Here is an 18,113-nt window from a genome sequence, read left to right as displayed (position 1 = left end):
CGTCAGTATGAAGCTCAGTGGGGGCCGACGGGTCGAAATGGCGGAGGATCGGCGGACACGTAAGCACAGAACGGAGCTTTTTGAAAGCCTCGTCACAGTCTGAAGACCAATGAGCGATGTCGTTGGACCCGTTCACGTTCAGAAGCTTCGTTAGAGGTGCCGTTATCGACGCAAAGTTCCTGACGAATCGTCGGAAGTACGAGCAGAGGCCGATAAAGCTTCGGAGCTGCCTGGTGGTGGTGGGCTTAGGAAACTCGGCGACCGCACGAAGTTTGTCAGGATCAGGACTGACGCCATCTTTGGACACAACGTGACCTAAAATTGTAAGTTGGCGGGCAGCAAAGCGGCACTTCTTGAGGTTAAGCTGAAGTTCTGCATCAGTGAGGCATTTCAAGACTTGTCGGAGGCGGGTAATATGCGTGTCGAAATCGGAAGAAAAGACGACAATATCATCAAGGTAACAGAGGCAGGTTTTCCACTTTAGGCCGCGCAAAATATTGTCCATCATGCGTTCAAACGTTGCAGGCGCGTTGCAAAGGCCAAAAGGCATGACGGTAAACTCGTACAAGCCATTTGGTGTTACAAAGGCCGTTTTCTCCCGATCAGCATCCGCCATGGGGACCTGCCAGTAGCCAGACTTTAAATCAAGGGAAGAAAAGAACTCGGCTCCTTGCAAAGTGTCGAGGGCGTCGTCGATTCTGGGGAGAGGGTAGACATCCTTGCGTGTTATTTTGTTGAGTCGGCGATAATCAACACAGAAGCGAATGGATCCGTCCTCCTTTGTGACGAGAACAACCGGTGACGCCCACGGGCTGTTCGAAGGCTGTATGACGCCACGTTCAAGCATGTCGTCCACATGACTGTCAATAACGCCACGTTCTTCGGCTGACACACGATACGGCCGTTGTCGTAATGGCGGGTGAGTTCCTGTGTCGATGTGGTGAGTAACTGTAGATGAGCGTCCCAAGGAGGATGTCTGGCAGTCGAAAGACGAGAGGAACTCTTGAAGCATGGCGAGAAGTCGGTTTCGTTCAGGCGCAGGAAGACTCTCGTCGATTGAGCGAAGGAAAATCGAGGTATCCGGGGCTGGAGCGGAGAGGTCGAGGAGAGCAAGTGAAGCGTCCGATGAGTTATCGGGAACGTCGGTGACGAGGAAGGTGTCAATCTCTTCTACACGACCCAGGCACTCACCACGAAACAGTGTAGCTGGAGAGGAATAGGGGTTGCAAATAAACATGGAGCTGAACCCATGCTGCATTTCTAAAACTGCGAACGGCAGCGGGAAGCATTGTCGGAGGCAAAACAGCTCGGAAGGGCTGAGCAGCACTGTGGCGTCCGGAACTGAGTCGCACAGAACGGGTACAAGTACGGCAGAGCTAGGAGGAACGTCGGTGTCTTCGGCGACAACTAGGCGAAAAGAGGCAGGGTGTTCGTCCGATGAGGCGTCTTAAACTGAAAATAACTCCAGCTGAGCACGGGCGCAATCGATGACGGCGTGGTGGGTCGACAGAAAATCCCAACCGAGAATGACGTCGTGGGAGCACGAAGTGAGCCCGATAAACTCAATGGGGTAAGTGATGTGTTCAATGGTGACCCGTGCTGTGCACGCAGCAACAGGCCGGATGTGTTGTGCGCTGGCGGTGCGGAGTGTGAGGTCGGACACTGGCGTCGTCACTATGCGTAATTTGCGGCAGACCGTTTCGCTGATTACTGACACGGCAGCACCGGTATCGACAAGGGCGATTACGGCGAGTCCTTCAACAATAACATTAATGGCGTTATGGTGTGAAAATCGAGGACTTAAGGTTTTCGACGTGGACGCAGCTCTTGCCTCAGGAACTGCGGCGACTAGTTTTCCTCCTGTGTTGGGTCAACGCGGGGACGCATTGGCGAGATAGATCGGCGACGCGGCGAGGACGACCTGCGGCTGTTGAATGTCGGTCGGGCGGCAGGAGGCGAGTTCGACGGCGGCAAGGGGGACTGCTGACGAAGTGGCGGCTCATACACGACGTAGGACGGCGAATGAAACGACTGATCGTATGAGACGGCTTGGCGGCGACAGTAACGGGCGACATGGCCGGCGACACGACACACGAAGCAGATAGGGCGGTTATCAGGCGTTCGCCACACGTTGGGCGCATGAGGTGCTGGTCGGGGCGGCAACACTGACGGAAGCTGCGGCGATCGTGGGGCGCAAAGCGGTGCCTGCTGGCGAGGTCGTAACAATGCTGCTGTGTAGGTTAGCGGCGACGATATGGGAGCAGCCACAGGCCCGGATGGGCAGGCCGAAGGGAGAGCATCGGCGACTTGTTCCCGTATCGCTTGCTGAAGTGTTGAAGACAATGGGGGCGCTGACACCGTAGCGGGTGCACACGATAGAAGAGATAGTTGACGCGCGATTTCTTGGCGAATAAAATCTTGAATGCGGGGCATCAGGGAAGACTCCTCGCTGCCGACGACCAATCCCGAAAGGGGCTCTCCCAGCTGTGACGCTGAGCGCCGCGTGAGAAGCCGCTGCTTGCGGAGCTCGTCGAAGCTCTGACACCAGTTGATGACGTCCCCGACAGTCTGTGGATCCTTACTCAGCAACATCTGAAAGGCGTCGTCGTCTATCCCCTTAAGGAGATGCTTGATCTTGTCAGCCTCGCTCATAGAAGGGTCTGCCCGCTTGCACAGGCCGATAACGTCTTCTATGTAACTCGTGAATGTTTCGCCTTTGTTCTGCGCCCGCTCTCGCAAAAGTTGTTCGGCGAGATGTTTCCGCACGGCTGGGCGGCCAAACACTTTCATAAAATCGGTCTTGAAAGCTGACCAAGACTGCAAGTCGGCTCCGTGGTTCAGGTACCACGTCTCAGCGAGTCGCTTGAGGGAGAATGGGACATTGTTGAGCTTCATCCTGTCATCCCATCTGTTATGTGCGCTCACCCTTTCATACGATGCCAGCCAATCCTCGACGTCCTGGTCGTCATCGCCATAAAACATGGGTGGGTCTCGCTCGCGGATTGCACCGGAACAGACGATCGGGGGTTGCGAGGGAGACGTCATTTCCCGAGGGTCGTCAGTGGACAGGACACGACGGAGATTTCTGCTTCGTAACTCCAGGCTGCGGTGAGGACGGGAACCCGCACACTCCACCAATTGAAGAGGTGTTTATTGGCAGGGAATGGTAGCGTTCCAGGTGACGGTGTTCAGGTAGGCACTGAGACTAGCCGGAGCGATGATCACGTTGCAGCGAGCTATCAGAGATCGTGGCGCGTTCTCTCCGAGGCCGTTGCTACCTTCTCGTCGTCTTCACAGTCCCCATTCACTATGTACCCATTATTGCCCATGGCCACCGTATCAGAGCATACCCACACGGGGCATAGTGCGTCCTTCGCAGTGCCTGATAGCATACTCTAAGTGGGCAAATCTTTCGCACTACAATATATATATATATATATATATATATATATATATATATATATATATAGGGAGTAGTAGAACTTTGAAGATGGTAGAGAACACAAGAGAAGAAAAACTTCGAACAAGGTAAAAGCACGATTGTGGCCTACGTTTCAGCAAAGAGGAGGAAAGCAAGTTCTCTTTGCTGAAACGTAGGCCACAATCGTGCTTTTACCTTGTTCGAAGTTTTTCTTCTCTTATATATATATATATATATATATATATATATATATATATATATATATATATATATATATATATATATATAACATCATAACCACACGCGGTCCACTCCACCCCTCCGCGTTCTGGTAATATCCCTCCCCCCCAAAAAAATCGAAATTCTGGATAAATCCCTGGCTTTAACAAGATCTGGCGTTCAAGGATCAACAGAGAGGATGAGCGCGGGTTCTGGCACCTTCGAGACACCATCAAGCGAGGCTCTAGTGCCCCGCCACAACTCCCTCATTAAATTCTTCTGAGGGAGGTAGACGGACCTGTACCTTTGACATATCTTCATTTATGCCAGAGGGAATAGTCTCGCTATTAAAGGGACACTGAAGTGATTTGTAAAAATTGCGGGATTACTAGCGCAAATTGTAGTCCGGAGTCCATAGGCCATGTTTCGACCACTCTGAGAGCGTTTACACGAATATATTTAATAGAAAAAATCAATTCGAAAATGCTGTCCTCCTCTCTGCATCCTCGCCCATTTTCTGTGGCGTTTCCGTACGACGTCAGGAGGAGATGACTTGGCTTGACTGCGCTACTGTACGGCTCGCCGACCTTCTGAAAGAGTCAATCGGCCGAGCGTTTAGTCCGCCGGCCGCCGATGGTCGTCGCAATTCGCTCGCTCAGTTGAAACTAAGCCACAACAAGTTTGTGAATGGAAGAATGGGCCTTCCTTTACTTAGTTAGTTTGTACACTTTATCAAGCTCTGAGTCCGGGTCGCTCCACACAAGCGCTGCACAAGTGCACATGCGACGCTTCGCTGACTGGTACGCCAGTAAGAAAATCTATAAGGCCACTTGAAGGCGGTAGAAGAGTAAGCGAAGTCAATATAGGTACTAATGAAATAAAATCAACTGAAACTTTTGCCGTACAGCGCAAAACTAGGGAGCAGGAAGCACTTTTTTGCGCTGGGTGAACAAGCACAGTGGTGAGCAGCACGACCGCACATGTGCGAACGCTTTTCCGTCAAAGAAATGCAATTGCTAGACGTGAGATATTGTGGAAGTTTGGGGGACGCTTACTGCACGAGCGCTATACAACAAATAGTCACATAAAGTACTTGAAATGCTAAAACTAAATAAAAGTGTAAACTGGTTATACATTATATACCTTATATAGCCAATATATATATCCAAAGAAAAAAAAAGGCTCGTGGCCGAGTGGTCTGAGGCGCTAGAGATATTGTTTTGCAAGTCGCAAGTTCGAATCCCCGAGGGTACGTGCTTTTTTTTTTTTTTTTTGCAAGTTGATTTTTTCGTTCTCGGCCTATGTTTTATGAACTGAGTTCACCAGTTTTGTGCCGTAACGTTCACTGCTCCACGAGCGAGTTCGCAGAACGTGCGCAGACTGACACTGACGCACTAGCGCGTTCTCGTTGGCGTGCTAGCTGTTGCCACAAGAACCGACTGCTTACGGGCAGTGGGCACAGGCCTGAATCAGCACACCCTTGGCCTAGTGCGAACACGCTTTTTACGATACAGGCATGAATGAGGCAAGCTCCGAATATGCGGGAAAAGCGCATGGCATGTGAGCGTCTGCGGTGACGCGGAGGGCGTTCATCCACTGTCTAGGCCTCGGCTAGTGATTTCTACGATTCCAAGCCGTCCTGGGAGGCTTATCTTAGGCATTTTACAGCCGACAACATGGCAGAAGCGTGGTACGACGATTACTGAGATATTGAGAATGCCCATCCAACGATGCCGTCGGATGTCAAGCATGTTGTTTTACAGAATCGAAACCGAAATTTGTTTGAATGCTAACCTTGGACATCGTCCAATCACAGTGCCACCTCCTCCCGACGTCACAGCCTTTAGTTGGTTCGGCCGCCACAGAACGCGCATGGTAGTTTTTCTTCTTTTCCGCTTTATAAAATAAATAACGACTTATCAATCGGATAAACGATGAAAAGTGTGCTAATTTGAGCCAGTCTACGCAGTGCTAGCAAAACCGGGAGCTTGACGAATTCACTTCAGTGTCCCTTTAAAAACAAGCCGGACGGAAGACGGATTGTTTTTCGCTTCATGTCAACAACACAAGATTCGTCTGCCTAACGATTTTGGTGGGTTGAACAAACGCTACGGCCCGTGTATCGACATGGACCGTCAGCTTCGCATAGAAGACAACGCGGTGTTTATCATAGTCTTCTTTGGTGGCCACAAAACAGTACTTACGGGATTTCAAGGAACGCTTCACTTGTGAGTTTGGGTGTGTGGCCTGGTACCTAAGAGAAAAAATGCTTATACGGGACGTTTGTGATCCGCAATCTGTGCTTCGCTACCTATCTCCTTACGTAGTGTAAATATATTCATTTTGTTTGCTTGTTATATTCAACTGTGGAAGCACTTGTAAAAAAAAATTCACCATCTTCCCGTAGGGAAACCCTGAGTAGTCTGCGAAGCAGCCATGGGGTCGAGGAGAATGAGGGGCGGGGCAGGAGGAGAATTAGGAGAGCGGAGCGCGCGCGCGCGTCATTTATACCGCGGAGCTACAGTGGCGCCCCCAGCGGAGTATGCAGCGACTACCGTCGCGCCTCTAACCCTAAGCTGCTTCGCATTATCGCGCGCGAAGCCGCAGGTTTTGCCATTCATTGCGCAATTCCGGAGAGGAGAGGAGAGGAGAGGAGGAGAGGAGGATGCGCATGCGCAGTTGGGGTGTGGACGCCGCACAACGGCGGAGGGAACAGGCGCGACCACAAGCTGCTCCGCATCCAAATATTGGCGCAGTTTGCACTAGTGGTGCAAGGCAGGAAAACAGCAGAGCTGGCGGCCCGCCTCCCTTCGTCAGAGACCCGGTTGTTGCACGTCACATGGATTTTCGAACTTGCCGCTCAAAGTTCTCCATGACTGGCAGGCCCGGATCGTTTCGCCCGCAGGCTTTTGACTGACAGCCCTGCATGTGACGGGTGCACCACGGACGAGACAATAGAACACCTCTTGTGTCACTGTGTCCGGTTTGCAACGCAGAGACTGCACCTGTCAACCGCTTTCCAGAAACTCGACAACCAGCCATTAACTGCGCAAACTGTTCTGTGTCACAGACGTAGCCCATCACAGTCGGAAAAGGCCACAAAAGCACTACTTCGGTTCTTAAAGAACACAGGCCTGTCTGAACGATTGTAGAGACACTCTGCACCATTGTTCATTTGTTATTTGCCATGGTTAGTTTACCGTTTCAGTTTAGGCTTTATTAGCGCCTATTGTTTTGTTTTTGTAGTTATCTTTAATTTTTTTTTCTTGCTTCTCAAGCTCTATTCCTGTCTTTTCAATGCTCTTTCTTTCTCTTTAAATCCCTCCTTCCCCACTTCCAATGTGTAGGGTAGCCAACCGGACTGTAACCTGGTTAACATCCCTGCCTTTCATGCACTGTATTATCCTTCCTTCCTTCTCCCAAAGTGGACCACGTCAGCACGCGCTAGAACTCGCGGCAACCGGCTTCGCGAACGCGGCGTCTGTGCTCCCCACGTCAGGCGCAAACGCGCGTGAACTGGCGAGGAGAACGGTACGCGAGACATCACGCCACGAACGCTGGGCAGAGTGCTCTCGAAGGCTGAACTGGCCGACTCCGGTCGCTCCTCACGAGGCGCCCGCTGACGTGAGCACGGTATTTTTTTCCTTAGTATATTTTTGCGAGTTCCTGACGTGGCGCATGGTCACGTGCGCTCGTTATTTTTTCTTGGTATTTTTTACGGTAAAGCTGGATGGCTGAACTAGGAGCTTAAACAGCTCTGCCGTTAAAACAAAAAGTACGAGTCGAGCAAGAAAACTTTCTTTGCTTTGAAAGGGTGCTTCACAGCATACACTATTGTTCAGCGGCGAAGACTGAATGTAGCAAAATAGTGTTCGCAAGACGGGTAGCAAAATGACAGGCGAGGCAAAAGAAACAAAACACATTAGAAAAAAAAGCTGTTAAATAACGTCGTCACAGATCTACAGGGCAGATAAAGTTCGTATCAGTAAGAAAATTTTCCGTGATAACCTCAGGGGCAGGGCTTTGTATTTTATGCGAGAGCAGGTTGCCTGAGAACAAAGGGCTTTTTGGAGAAGTATACACAAAATGATAGGGCATGTCTGGTCTGTGAGCCTGACAACGAAACCATTCTGCGCAGTGTGTTAATATATGATTGCATCTATACAAATATATATGAAGAAAATATTCGCCTTCACAAATTCCTGGGGTTCTGATGGACCTGAATTTTATTTCCAAATAGTGTACATGATGTAAGAGCTATTAAAAACACAGTGAGTTCCTAAATTTAGAACCGCAGGCAGGCCTTTCAATGATGATGGTTGAAGAATAAATACAGAGCAGGATCCCAAGATTACTCATTACGACGAGCCACGAGAAAACAACCACTCAGCACCAAAAAGAAACAAAAACAAGATCAAAGAAAGAAAGCATGGAAATGCTTGTTAACCGGCCGGGAAAATATGCTGCTAATTACAACTACACTCAACTCTTGCAACAAGCACAACGCCAAGGTTTAGTGTCTCAAAAAGATAGAAGATAAGTATGAAATTATTCCCACAAATAAACACAGATTCCTCTCATTAAAATTCACTCGGCGGTCAAATATTGAACAAGTTCCAAAGCGAGATAGAAAAAAATTTCGCCACCTTCCCACGAGGGGAACCCTGGGGTGATGCAATGCATCTCACGGGATTCAATTCGCGTTTCCGTTATGTTGGTTACCCAAATATGGTTGAAGTGTAGTGAAACTTAAATGATGCTTAATCACACGTAGAGTTCCAAGTACGTAAAGACCGTCTTCATCGGAAGATTAAACGGAGTCGTCGTCGTCAAGCGAAGCACGAGCAACTGTGTCAAGCGAAAGCGCGCGCTTAACTGAACGGGCGCCGAGCGCTCACCGCTTTATGTGCGCGCTTGAAGGAGTGGAGACAGCGGAGGAAAGTTGCGCATGCGCACACATGCGCGCACAAGCGCGCCGGAGCACATGCGAACGTAGGCGAAGCGCGCCAGCTGTTGTAATGATAATGAGCCGGAGAGAGCGCATAACGCACAGCTGTCGGAGAGAAGAACGGAGGAGAGTTTGCGCATGCGTAATGAGGAGTGCGGACTACGCCGGTCAACGCGGGACAGGCCGAGTATAAGAGATGTCTTGCATCTAAAAAGTTAAATCATATGTTTACCGTAGTTAAGAATGTCTATGCGGGATCCAGAGAAAGTTAAACGTAACGTAAAGGAAGTAAAAAGGCTGTAGAGCTGACAAAAAGATTCGAATGCTTGTGAAGGAACAGCAGGGACGGCAGTATAGCGCAGCAGAGCTACCACCTGTGCTGGGCACGATTTAATTTAAGACTACTGCTGATATCAGCGCTGAAAATAAAACAGTAGTGCAACAAAGATGAATTAGCTGATTTGGTGAGGTCACGCACGTCTTCATCCCTATACAAGGGGGGCCAAAAGGTGTAATGGCACCCCTTATAACAAGGTGTCATTTTAATCAATCAATCAATCAATCAATCAATAACTCAAAAAATCAAGCATTCAGTGTACTTCAGTTTGGTCGAGCATCAGTTTTGCATTTTATTCTGCTGGGCACAAAGTGATTTCGATTAAGTCGATATCAAGTGAGAGCTCATCAATTTTGTGAACGCTGCCTTCGTCACAGATTGCTCAAACAACAGCGGCAGGTTTCGCGTATTCGTTGCGCCACTCGAAAATGCTTTTCTGTCAAACCTTACAGTCATTAACTGCTACTGTCTTAAATCGATGCCGTTTAGTAAGAGTAACGAACAACGCTCTTTAAATCGGGTCCGCGGTAACTCGACGTTGTTGACACTGCCTGTCCCTTGTGTTAAACGAGGAGTGTAACGAGGCAAGAACGAAAGCCTTGCCTGGAGCAAACAGCGAGAGATACGGTAGCGAGAGAGTTGATTATTCAATTTCGTACGTAACACGGAGCAATCGGCGCATTGCTTCTCATTAGCGCCGTTTCTTCTGGACATTACGAGGCAAACGCATTCGCCCAAACCAATTGTTTCCAACCAGTTGAGTGTCAGCTTAATTGGCTCTGTCTACAACGGAGGCCGTCCTTCACGAAAGAGAAAATGCGCTCTGAAAAGGGCGCCCCTTCCTCTTTCCAAGAACGCCTGTCTCTAGAATGTTCCTGCACGTGTTGAAGTGTTCGCGCGTTAGCTCCTCTCTGCTTTGCGAAAGCAGCTTTGAAAGGACGCTAACATAAAAGAAGCTTCTCTCTTGGGCGAAAATAATGAACTATTGTCTGGAAAGTCGTGTGGCAACCGTGGCTCCATCACGCAGAAGAAATGTGGAGCTTTATGGTCTTTCCTCTGATCGTGTCTTGTTTTGAACAGAAAGAAGTAATATTAAACATCCCAGAGTACCATTCACATCTGTGCATGCGTGGCTGTGTGGCCCCACGTGTGCATTTTTGTGCATCTTGACGATGTCATTTCAACTGCAGAACCTCTATCGGAGGCAAGTCTCTTGCTGAAACAACCGGGGTCGCTAAAGCGCCGTGTCCCATTCACTTCGTTCGTCCTTGTTCATTTCGCGCTTACGTACACGATGAATGACCAACTCGCCCAAGAAACCACTTCGCTAAAGAAAACTCCGAACATTTCAGCAAAGAGACTTGCCTTCATCAGGGCGAAGGCCCTGACGAAGGCAAGTCTTATTGCTGAAACGTTGGCAACAATCATGGTTTCTACCTTGTTCGAAGTTTTCTTTTCTTGTGTTCTCTACCATCTTCAAAGTTTTATTGCGGGAGCGGGAGGCTTTGAGCCGTCGTCAACAAAAGGCGTCTGAGCACCTCGCGGATATCGCCCGGCGAGCTGCTTCGCTGAACAGGGTCCGGAATGCCAAGTGCGCGAAGCTAGCGTCCGAGACTGAGGAAGAGCAAGCCGTTAGGCTCGCAAAACGCCGGTAGAGAGATTACAGCTAAATCAAAGGTTAACAAAGTAAAACCAAGCTTCGCCAGGCTAAACCAAGTTTTCGCTTTGCATATCCAGGGTTAGTTAAGCCAAGCCGCCTGCAGCCTGTTTTTTTGCGTGTCTTGATAGCTGCCTGTTTCCGTGGCGCTCTTTGCGAGGTTATCATTGCAAAAACTATGCACATGGGGACCTGCCAGAAACACTCCAAGTAGAAGACACGACGCTAAGAAAGGAGCAGGAGACACCTTTTCGACACTTCCACGACAACACCGTCCCGCATCCAAAAAAACTCCATGCCACACATCCCGCGGTGTGCGCCCCCATGTGCAGGTATTGCGGTCTACCGGCCGCCTTATATCACATCGTATACGACTGCCCAAAACTCAGCACACAACTGGACCCATTTCCTTCTGTTTCAGTACGCTTTGCCCCCCTACGCATCTTCCCTTGTGAAAAACTGCAAGAAAGACACCTCTTCGCCTTCCTGAAAGACAAGTATAAGGTGCTGCTTTCTTAAACGAAAAAAAGAATACAGGATAAGGCATATCGCAGAGTACATAAACTATAGGCGGGGAAAGTCTCCCGCAGATTTTTGGAGTCTCTTGGCGTTCCTTTAAGGAAAAGCGCGAGATTTAATGAGCCGTGCGGCTCTGTTCCTCCGACGGACGGCGAAGAGGGCAAGCTATTTGTGAGGATGACGAGGGTGCTCGAGAAAGTGCGCCCAATCGACCCAGTGACAAGCGCCCCTTACCCCTCCATCTTCGCCTCATCAGAGCGTGTCCCGGATAGCGTCCTTGTTAGGGTCTCGTAATTGGCCCGCAAGCTTCGCTGCCTCAAGGCTTTCGATAGCTTGGGAGCGAGCCTTGGGTTACCCTTCGCTTAATAGGCGAGCATGTTTCTGGAAGTTCCACTTCGTTTTGGCGATACTTTTTATTTGCCGGTTACAAGGAGGACGGCTTTTTGGCAAGTTGTAAGGAGTGTTGTGACATTATCCAGCCCTGTTGTTGGGACACACTGCTCAGACTTTAGAACCATCTTGGTTGGAGGAGGAGGAGGAGGAGGAGGAGGAGGAGGAGGAGGAGGAGGAGGAGGAGGAGGAATAAACTTTTATTAAGCAGCAAGGTGCTGGTGTCAGGGGCACCCGCCCGGTGAGAGGAGTCCTCAGTCCAGGACCCCTTGGAGTCTACCGGCCTTCTTCGCTCTCTCAACCAACGTTTGCTGGTCGGAGAGGTCAGAACTCATCTCCACCCACTGCTGAAAGGAGGGATTGGGGTTTGGTGTGAGCTGAGGCGTGTGGGAGCACTCCCAAACGATGTGGTATAGGGTGCCTGTCTGCGGGCAGTATTTGCAGTTGGCAGTGTATTGTGTCGTGTACATGGCGTGAAGTATGCTGTTGTGAGGATAAGTGTTTTTTTAGAGTCTCCGTAGCGTGGTGGCGTCTTCTTTGGCTAGTCGGTGGTCCGGCGCTGGATATTTGCGACGAGCCTGTCTGTAGTATGACAATATTTCTGCGTATGTGTGAAGAGGCATAGACTTGGGATACGAATCTCTCTGTTGGTGTTGTTCCCTCTCTGAGACGGCCGAAAAGAAAAAAACTGGCCGCCCATCTGCTCACTTCGCTGCAAATGTGGTCGAAAGACGATAGCCTCGTGCCGCGCTTGCCACGTGAGCGCCTCTCATCTCTTTCCAGCCCACCTCTCACGCCTGGCTTCTCCCGCGATAACCCCGGTGGAGGTTTGCTCAAGCGAATTCAATTTTCCCGCCTTCCACTGCTCGCACGTTATCTATTGGAACCTTTAGTTGCTGCTGGTCTCTGGGTGCCGCCCCGAGGGTTACGCTCTGGCACGGGTTTTCGTATTTTCGGGCCAAAACAGTGTTTTAAATACGCATTTCTTTTTTTTCATTTCCTATCGCAAAAAGCAACCTGCCGTGTATCTTCCCTTCAATATTCTGAATGTTTTCTTCTTTCTCAACAACGTTGATAAGTATGAAGCATGTTTCCAAATTTACTGGTATCAAATGTTCTGCCTATGCAAAGTGCTTGTTCAAAAATTTCGTTTTGGCCATGCGGCTGTATCGGGGTACAGGCAGACAGGCAGACATACATAGACCAAAATTTTCAGGTTTAAATAGCCCAAGAAATACTGCCGTCTTTAAAGGTGGCAAACGCCCAGAGATGAGGTCGGAGCCAAGAAAAGGCTCATTAACGCAAGATCAAACGGAAGCCTGACCCGTTTTAACCTTAGTTCCTTGCTTTTTTGTCCGAGTTCCCGGCATCTCCTTACCGATTTTCCCAGCGGTAACAGAAACGGGGCTTGGAAGAGCTCAATGGAGACAGCAGTGATAAGCTATTTCATGCGAAGCAGCAGCAACGGGGGTACAGATGCACGAAGAGAATCTTTTAGAAAAGGCGGATTACGCTTTATTCATTCATATTGTAACATTTTTAATCAATTGGCAAATTAACATGACCACATTTGTCTGCTTTGTTCATTTCCTTACAAAATTCGACAGTTGTTTTGTGACGTTAAAAAAGAATATCGGCTGTGATTTGTCTCGCATCTTTCCTCATCGTGAGTCCCTTGAGGAACGAGTCAGACCTATTCTTGTAACCTCCCATAAGCATATTAACCGCAATTACCGCAGAAGTTTCTCGGTTAGAAATATCTGCAAGACTTATCCAGTACGACTGATCATTGCTCCCTCCCTGCCTTCCTTCCTTCCTTCCTTCCTTCCGATCACTCGTTATTAAGGCGAAGCTTTCTCGGTCTCACTGAGGGCAGTGCCGTAACCAAGACACACGGCAGGAAAGCCAAGTTTACACAATGGGAGAGCACATGATGATGATGAGCATCTACTCATACTCTAAGCCACTTGAACTTCTAAATAAATCGAATTCGAACAAATCAATCGTAAACGCCCTCTTACTGATTGATTGTGGGATTTTAATGCGCCGACGCAACGCAGGCGATGAGGCACACCGTAGTGGAGGGCTCCGGATTAATTTTGGCCACCCGGGGATTTATCACGTTACGTCGAAATCTCGAACGCACGGGCGATTTTCATTTTCGCCTCCATCAGAAAAGCGGCCGCCGCGACCGAGAATGAAACCCTCGGTTTCAGCGGCACAACGCCGTAGCCACTGAGCCACCGCGGCGGATGCGCCCGCTTACTCAATTTCGCGCAGAGAAAGCTTCGCGTTTCAACCGCCATTCTCGTTACATGAAAGGGGCTTTCCATGTTTGTACGTGTGCTTCTGAGCGCGCGCGGGTGTGCGCGTCTGTCTGTCTGTCTGTCTGTCTGTCTGCCTGCCTGCCTGCCTGCCTGCCTGCCTGCCTGCCTGCCTGCCTGCCTGCCTGCCTGCCTCCTGTCTGTCTGTCTGTCTGTCTGTCTGTCTGTCTGTCTGTCTGTCTGTCTGTCTGTCTGTCTGTCTGTCTGCGTGCGTGTGTGTGTGCGTGCGTGGGAGACACAAGCTGAGAAACCTCGCAATTACATTAATGCATTCTGCAACTAACAAGGGGAACAATGGGTAAATATGAACACTACGGTGAGTTTTCTTCATATCAGTCGCTTTGTTTTTCTAAATACAATTATTTGTCTTTTTTCACGGCGAACTGCTACTGAACTGTTGATCAGACATTCAAAAATGTGTTGAATGTCACCTAATTTTTCGAAGTTACAACAAAAACAATGCGATACATTTCTAGCTTTTTAGAATACTCAGTTATTGAGTGCCATTTTGTGTACATATCTCGAAAACTGAGAAACATTGTTTTTTTAATGACGTTGAAAGGTGGCCCTTTTTCCAATTTGTCATTTTTCGTCGCACTTTACGAAGCAGTATTTTGATTTTTTTTTCTAGAGCAATGAGCACAGTATGAGGTGTTCAACAGCTCCTCGTAAACAAGTCTAATAGAATAGACAGCTTAACCATCAGGTCGATGTGGAAAAGATGTTTTTTTTTTAAGAGTGCCACTTTTGAACGACAGTGCTTTCGCTACTAAGTTTGAGAAACATTTTCTCAAAAAATTTAAATATCACAAATTGAATTTTCCTGAATCGAGCAGAAAAGTTTACAAGTATATGGTCAAAAAATTAGGACAATTTGAAAAAAATTTCGATTCCTTTTACAGATTCCCAAAGTCGCCACACCAAGCAATGTGGAAAGTAGTGCGACTCGATCGCGTTCTAAATATTCTTTCTATTGAATCAACTATGGTGTTTCTCACTAGACTAATACCAGTTACATGGTGAGGATACAGTGCTCTACACAATATTAAAGTTTCATCTCAAATAAAAAATGGTCATGGCACCACTTTGGCTGTCCTTATCTGAACACACTCATAGTTATTTTATATTCTTCTTATTTTCTTAGTTTTTTCAAAATTTCCCCCGAACAATTATCTCCACTGACGTTATTATAGCGATTACGGTGGAATTATGGTGGAACTGAAGGGCGTTACACGGTTCACCATTTTCCGTAATTATTTCATATTTTTGTTATTTTCTTAATTTTTCAGAATTACGTCCGACCAATTACCTCCATTTTTCCCTTTTCTTTTTGTTTATTTATTAGGCTATCATAACGATTACAGGTGAAACTTTTGGAAAATCTGCATCGTGGAAATTCCATGCGTTATACGTTGTCATTTCCCATAATTTTTAATACTTTTCTTATGTTTTATATTTTCAAAATTTCTTCCGCCCAATTATCTCCGTTTACGTTATTATAACGAGTGAATTTGGAACTTTTGCGAAATTTCCATCATTGTTTAAATGCAGGGCGTTGCACGGTTCGCCATTTTTCGTAATTATTTATTATTTTTCTTCTTTTCTTGGTTTTGTTCGGCCAATTATCTCCATTTACGCTATTAACGTTTACAGGTAAAACTTTCGGGAAATCTGCCTTATTGTGAAAATGCAAGACGTTACACGGTGCTGGCTGTGGGGTACTCGGCAAAAAATGCTACGCATTAAAAGTAATGTGGCTAAATACCGGGGCGCGTACTGAAGCATATTTTGTCGGTAACAGCCACAGGACGCGACAGATGCGCCGTTACTCGAATGCCCTGTGAGAACGGCTCGCCGCGACTACTCCTCCGATAAAATCACTCAAGGGGAAAAACAAATTTAAAAGGAAATCAGATCAGATTTTCGCGGGTCTTATCCCTCATCCAATCAGTACCTTGAAATGTTTTTAAATGACAAAATGCCCTCTCCCCCTCAAACAAAAAAGAAACTCCATAAGGTGACGTCCTTTTCTTTTGTAACCCCCCCCCCCCCCCCCCCAAAAAAAAAAAACAGATTCACCGGCAAGGGCTGTCTTCGATAGATTTCAGTTTTGCCATTCTTACAACTTCTCAAAGCGCTTTTTGGATCGCATGCAGTTGATATAGCGCAAGTGAATAATATACGATGGCCTTTAGTTTTGGGGGGAAGATGTTTTATTTTCTTCGCATTGCATACGTAAAGCGTGAATCATATTTTGCGTTCACTGTGATAAGTTTTCCGTGTGTAGACTGCGTTGCTTCGTATTCCGGCTTATAAACCTCCTAGCACGCCAAATACTGCTCTGTGTTCATTTTTCGCTTTTTTTCTCTCTCTCTCGGCAGGCGATACGTTAACCGTTAGACGACAATCCGGGCGTGAAATAGAATCTTTCAGAGGTGGACCATAAGAACGAACGAAAAAGAAGAGTTCAAGAAGACAGTGAGTACCGGGAAATGAAAAACTCGAAAAGCTATTCTAATCTCCACAGCAAAGGATTCGGCAATAGGAAGTTGCAAGTTTGAAACGCGAGTGATTCGTCGGCAATTTGGATTCGACAAAAAAAAAGACGTGCGAAATATACAGTCTAACTTGTTCGTACGCGTACGACCTGCTGAGGCATTCCAGACTTAATTTGTTTTGTGCACAGCTCTGGGTGCAATAAAAGTATCCTTTATTTCACTCCTTGCCTATTTATACACATCAAAATACCGAGCGGAGATAACCCCAGGGCAGGTAAGAACTATTGAACAGGCTGGCTCTTTTCACGCAGACGTGAATGTCTTTAAGTGGAATAAATGCCATTTTTGTTTTTCTCTCTGTTGGAATACACTTTTCAAAATGCCGATTGGAGATAACCTATGTCAAAGAATAACTACTGCACAAGGCAGCTATTTGCACACAGACGCGATTGTAATCTCAAACCTGCCCAATAAGGGGCTTTTCGTTTTTCTCTTTTCTGTATACATGGTTCTGCTTTCGCACGCTTACAAGCTTTAAATGAAGGATTTTTTCTCATTTCACCGCTTTTTTTTCTTGGCCGTTCATGTAGGATACGCTTAGTCTAACTACTCGGGCTGGAAAAATATTGAACGCCGAGCTTCCGAAGCAAAATTACAAAGCAACAATCTGCAACACGCGGCATGCCGTTCTGGGGGGTTCCGGAATTATTGATCAATCGTTCAGCGTTCTTTACCACCTATATCGAACGCGCTTATGCACAGGTGCGTACTCGTGCTCCTGCTCTACCAAAAACCACACTCCCGCTACGTGATTCCAACCCACGACTGCGTGCGTGGTAATGCGACGTAACAGACGCGTGGCCGCAATGACGCGCCATTCCATTTCCAGACAGCCGCTATCCCGGAACTTCCTGTACGCACCCAGCGCCACCCGCCCGGAACTCGCCCTCGGTCCTTCTGAACAACGGCTAAAACGAACTCCGCCGTTCAGCCTCGGTAGCCTAGAGAAGCAGCCTTGGGTTTTCGTTCAAACGGCCCGGGTTCAAGTCTCAGCAGTATTTTTTTTTTCAAAAACTTCACGGAGATTTTTTTACAAGTGTTTTATGCCGGGGTCCACCAAGATCTGACTGACGTCATATCCGTCACGACTGACGTCATATCCGTCACGGAATCGACATCACCAGAAAACCTTCGACTTACGCGGCTGCGCCGGGATTATAACCACGAACTCTTTCGCCGCAGCGGGAGGGATGAAACGCGCTCCCGACTGCGCTATGAACAGACGCGTAAACAGGACGAAAAACGCGCCTTATATCCTTCCATTCAGATGGTGCTGTCGTCTAAGAGATGCGAAGCGAAGCAGTGCATCATGTCGCTAATGAGCGCCGACAGTTGACGCCTCGATGCCAGCGCCTACGTGTACGGGGGACGCGCAGCGTAACCTGCGGAGAAGCCTGTAAGGCAACGACCACGGACTAAGATTAACGCGGACTTGCGAATGTCACTCCCGTGGCACGGTCCCGTTTCGCTTGCACTGACGGTTTTCAAGCGCCTGTGGTTTCAGTCGGATTTACGCAATGCTCCGGCGAGTGCCATCCGGTGTCTAAAGTTGACGCGTCTAACGATGCCATGCCGACGAAATATGAATAGCGATGTGCAAGTACATATCGATGCACAATAAGCATCCAACTGCTCCTGTGAAGGCACATTTCACTTTCGTGTTTTATTGGTTCCTATGGAAGAGGGATCAACCACAATTTTGTTACTGTATACTGTTCTCTTAGCTCAATTCTGCAACTT

The 18,113-nt window shown here is 48.0% G+C and overlaps 1 protein-coding gene across 7 annotated transcripts in view; it reads right to left on the bottom strand.

The window, feature by feature from the left end:
• Positions 1–18,113, bottom strand: part of LOC144173872 (gamma-aminobutyric acid receptor alpha-like) — a 127,552-nt gene that overhangs the window by 66,605 nt on the left and 42,834 nt on the right. For 2 of the 7 annotated variants that reach the window (XM_077702163.1, XM_077702165.1), the window contains one exon: positions 5,845–5,894. The exons of the other annotated variants lie outside the window; for them this stretch is intronic. The gene's annotated coding sequence lies outside the window, so the exon portion shown is untranslated. The remainder of the gene's footprint in view (positions 1–5,844; positions 5,895–18,113) is intronic. 7 annotated transcript variants of the gene reach the window in all.

Source organism: Haemaphysalis longicornis, unplaced genomic scaffold, assembly GCF_048455015.1.
Source record: "Haemaphysalis longicornis isolate Haplotype H1 unplaced genomic scaffold, Haemaphysalis longicornis Haplotype H1 scaffold_3, whole genome shotgun sequence".
NCBI classification, from domain to species: domain Eukaryota; kingdom Metazoa; phylum Arthropoda; class Arachnida; order Ixodida; family Ixodidae; genus Haemaphysalis; species Haemaphysalis longicornis.
This window is presented reverse-complemented; position numbering and strand designations above follow the sequence as displayed.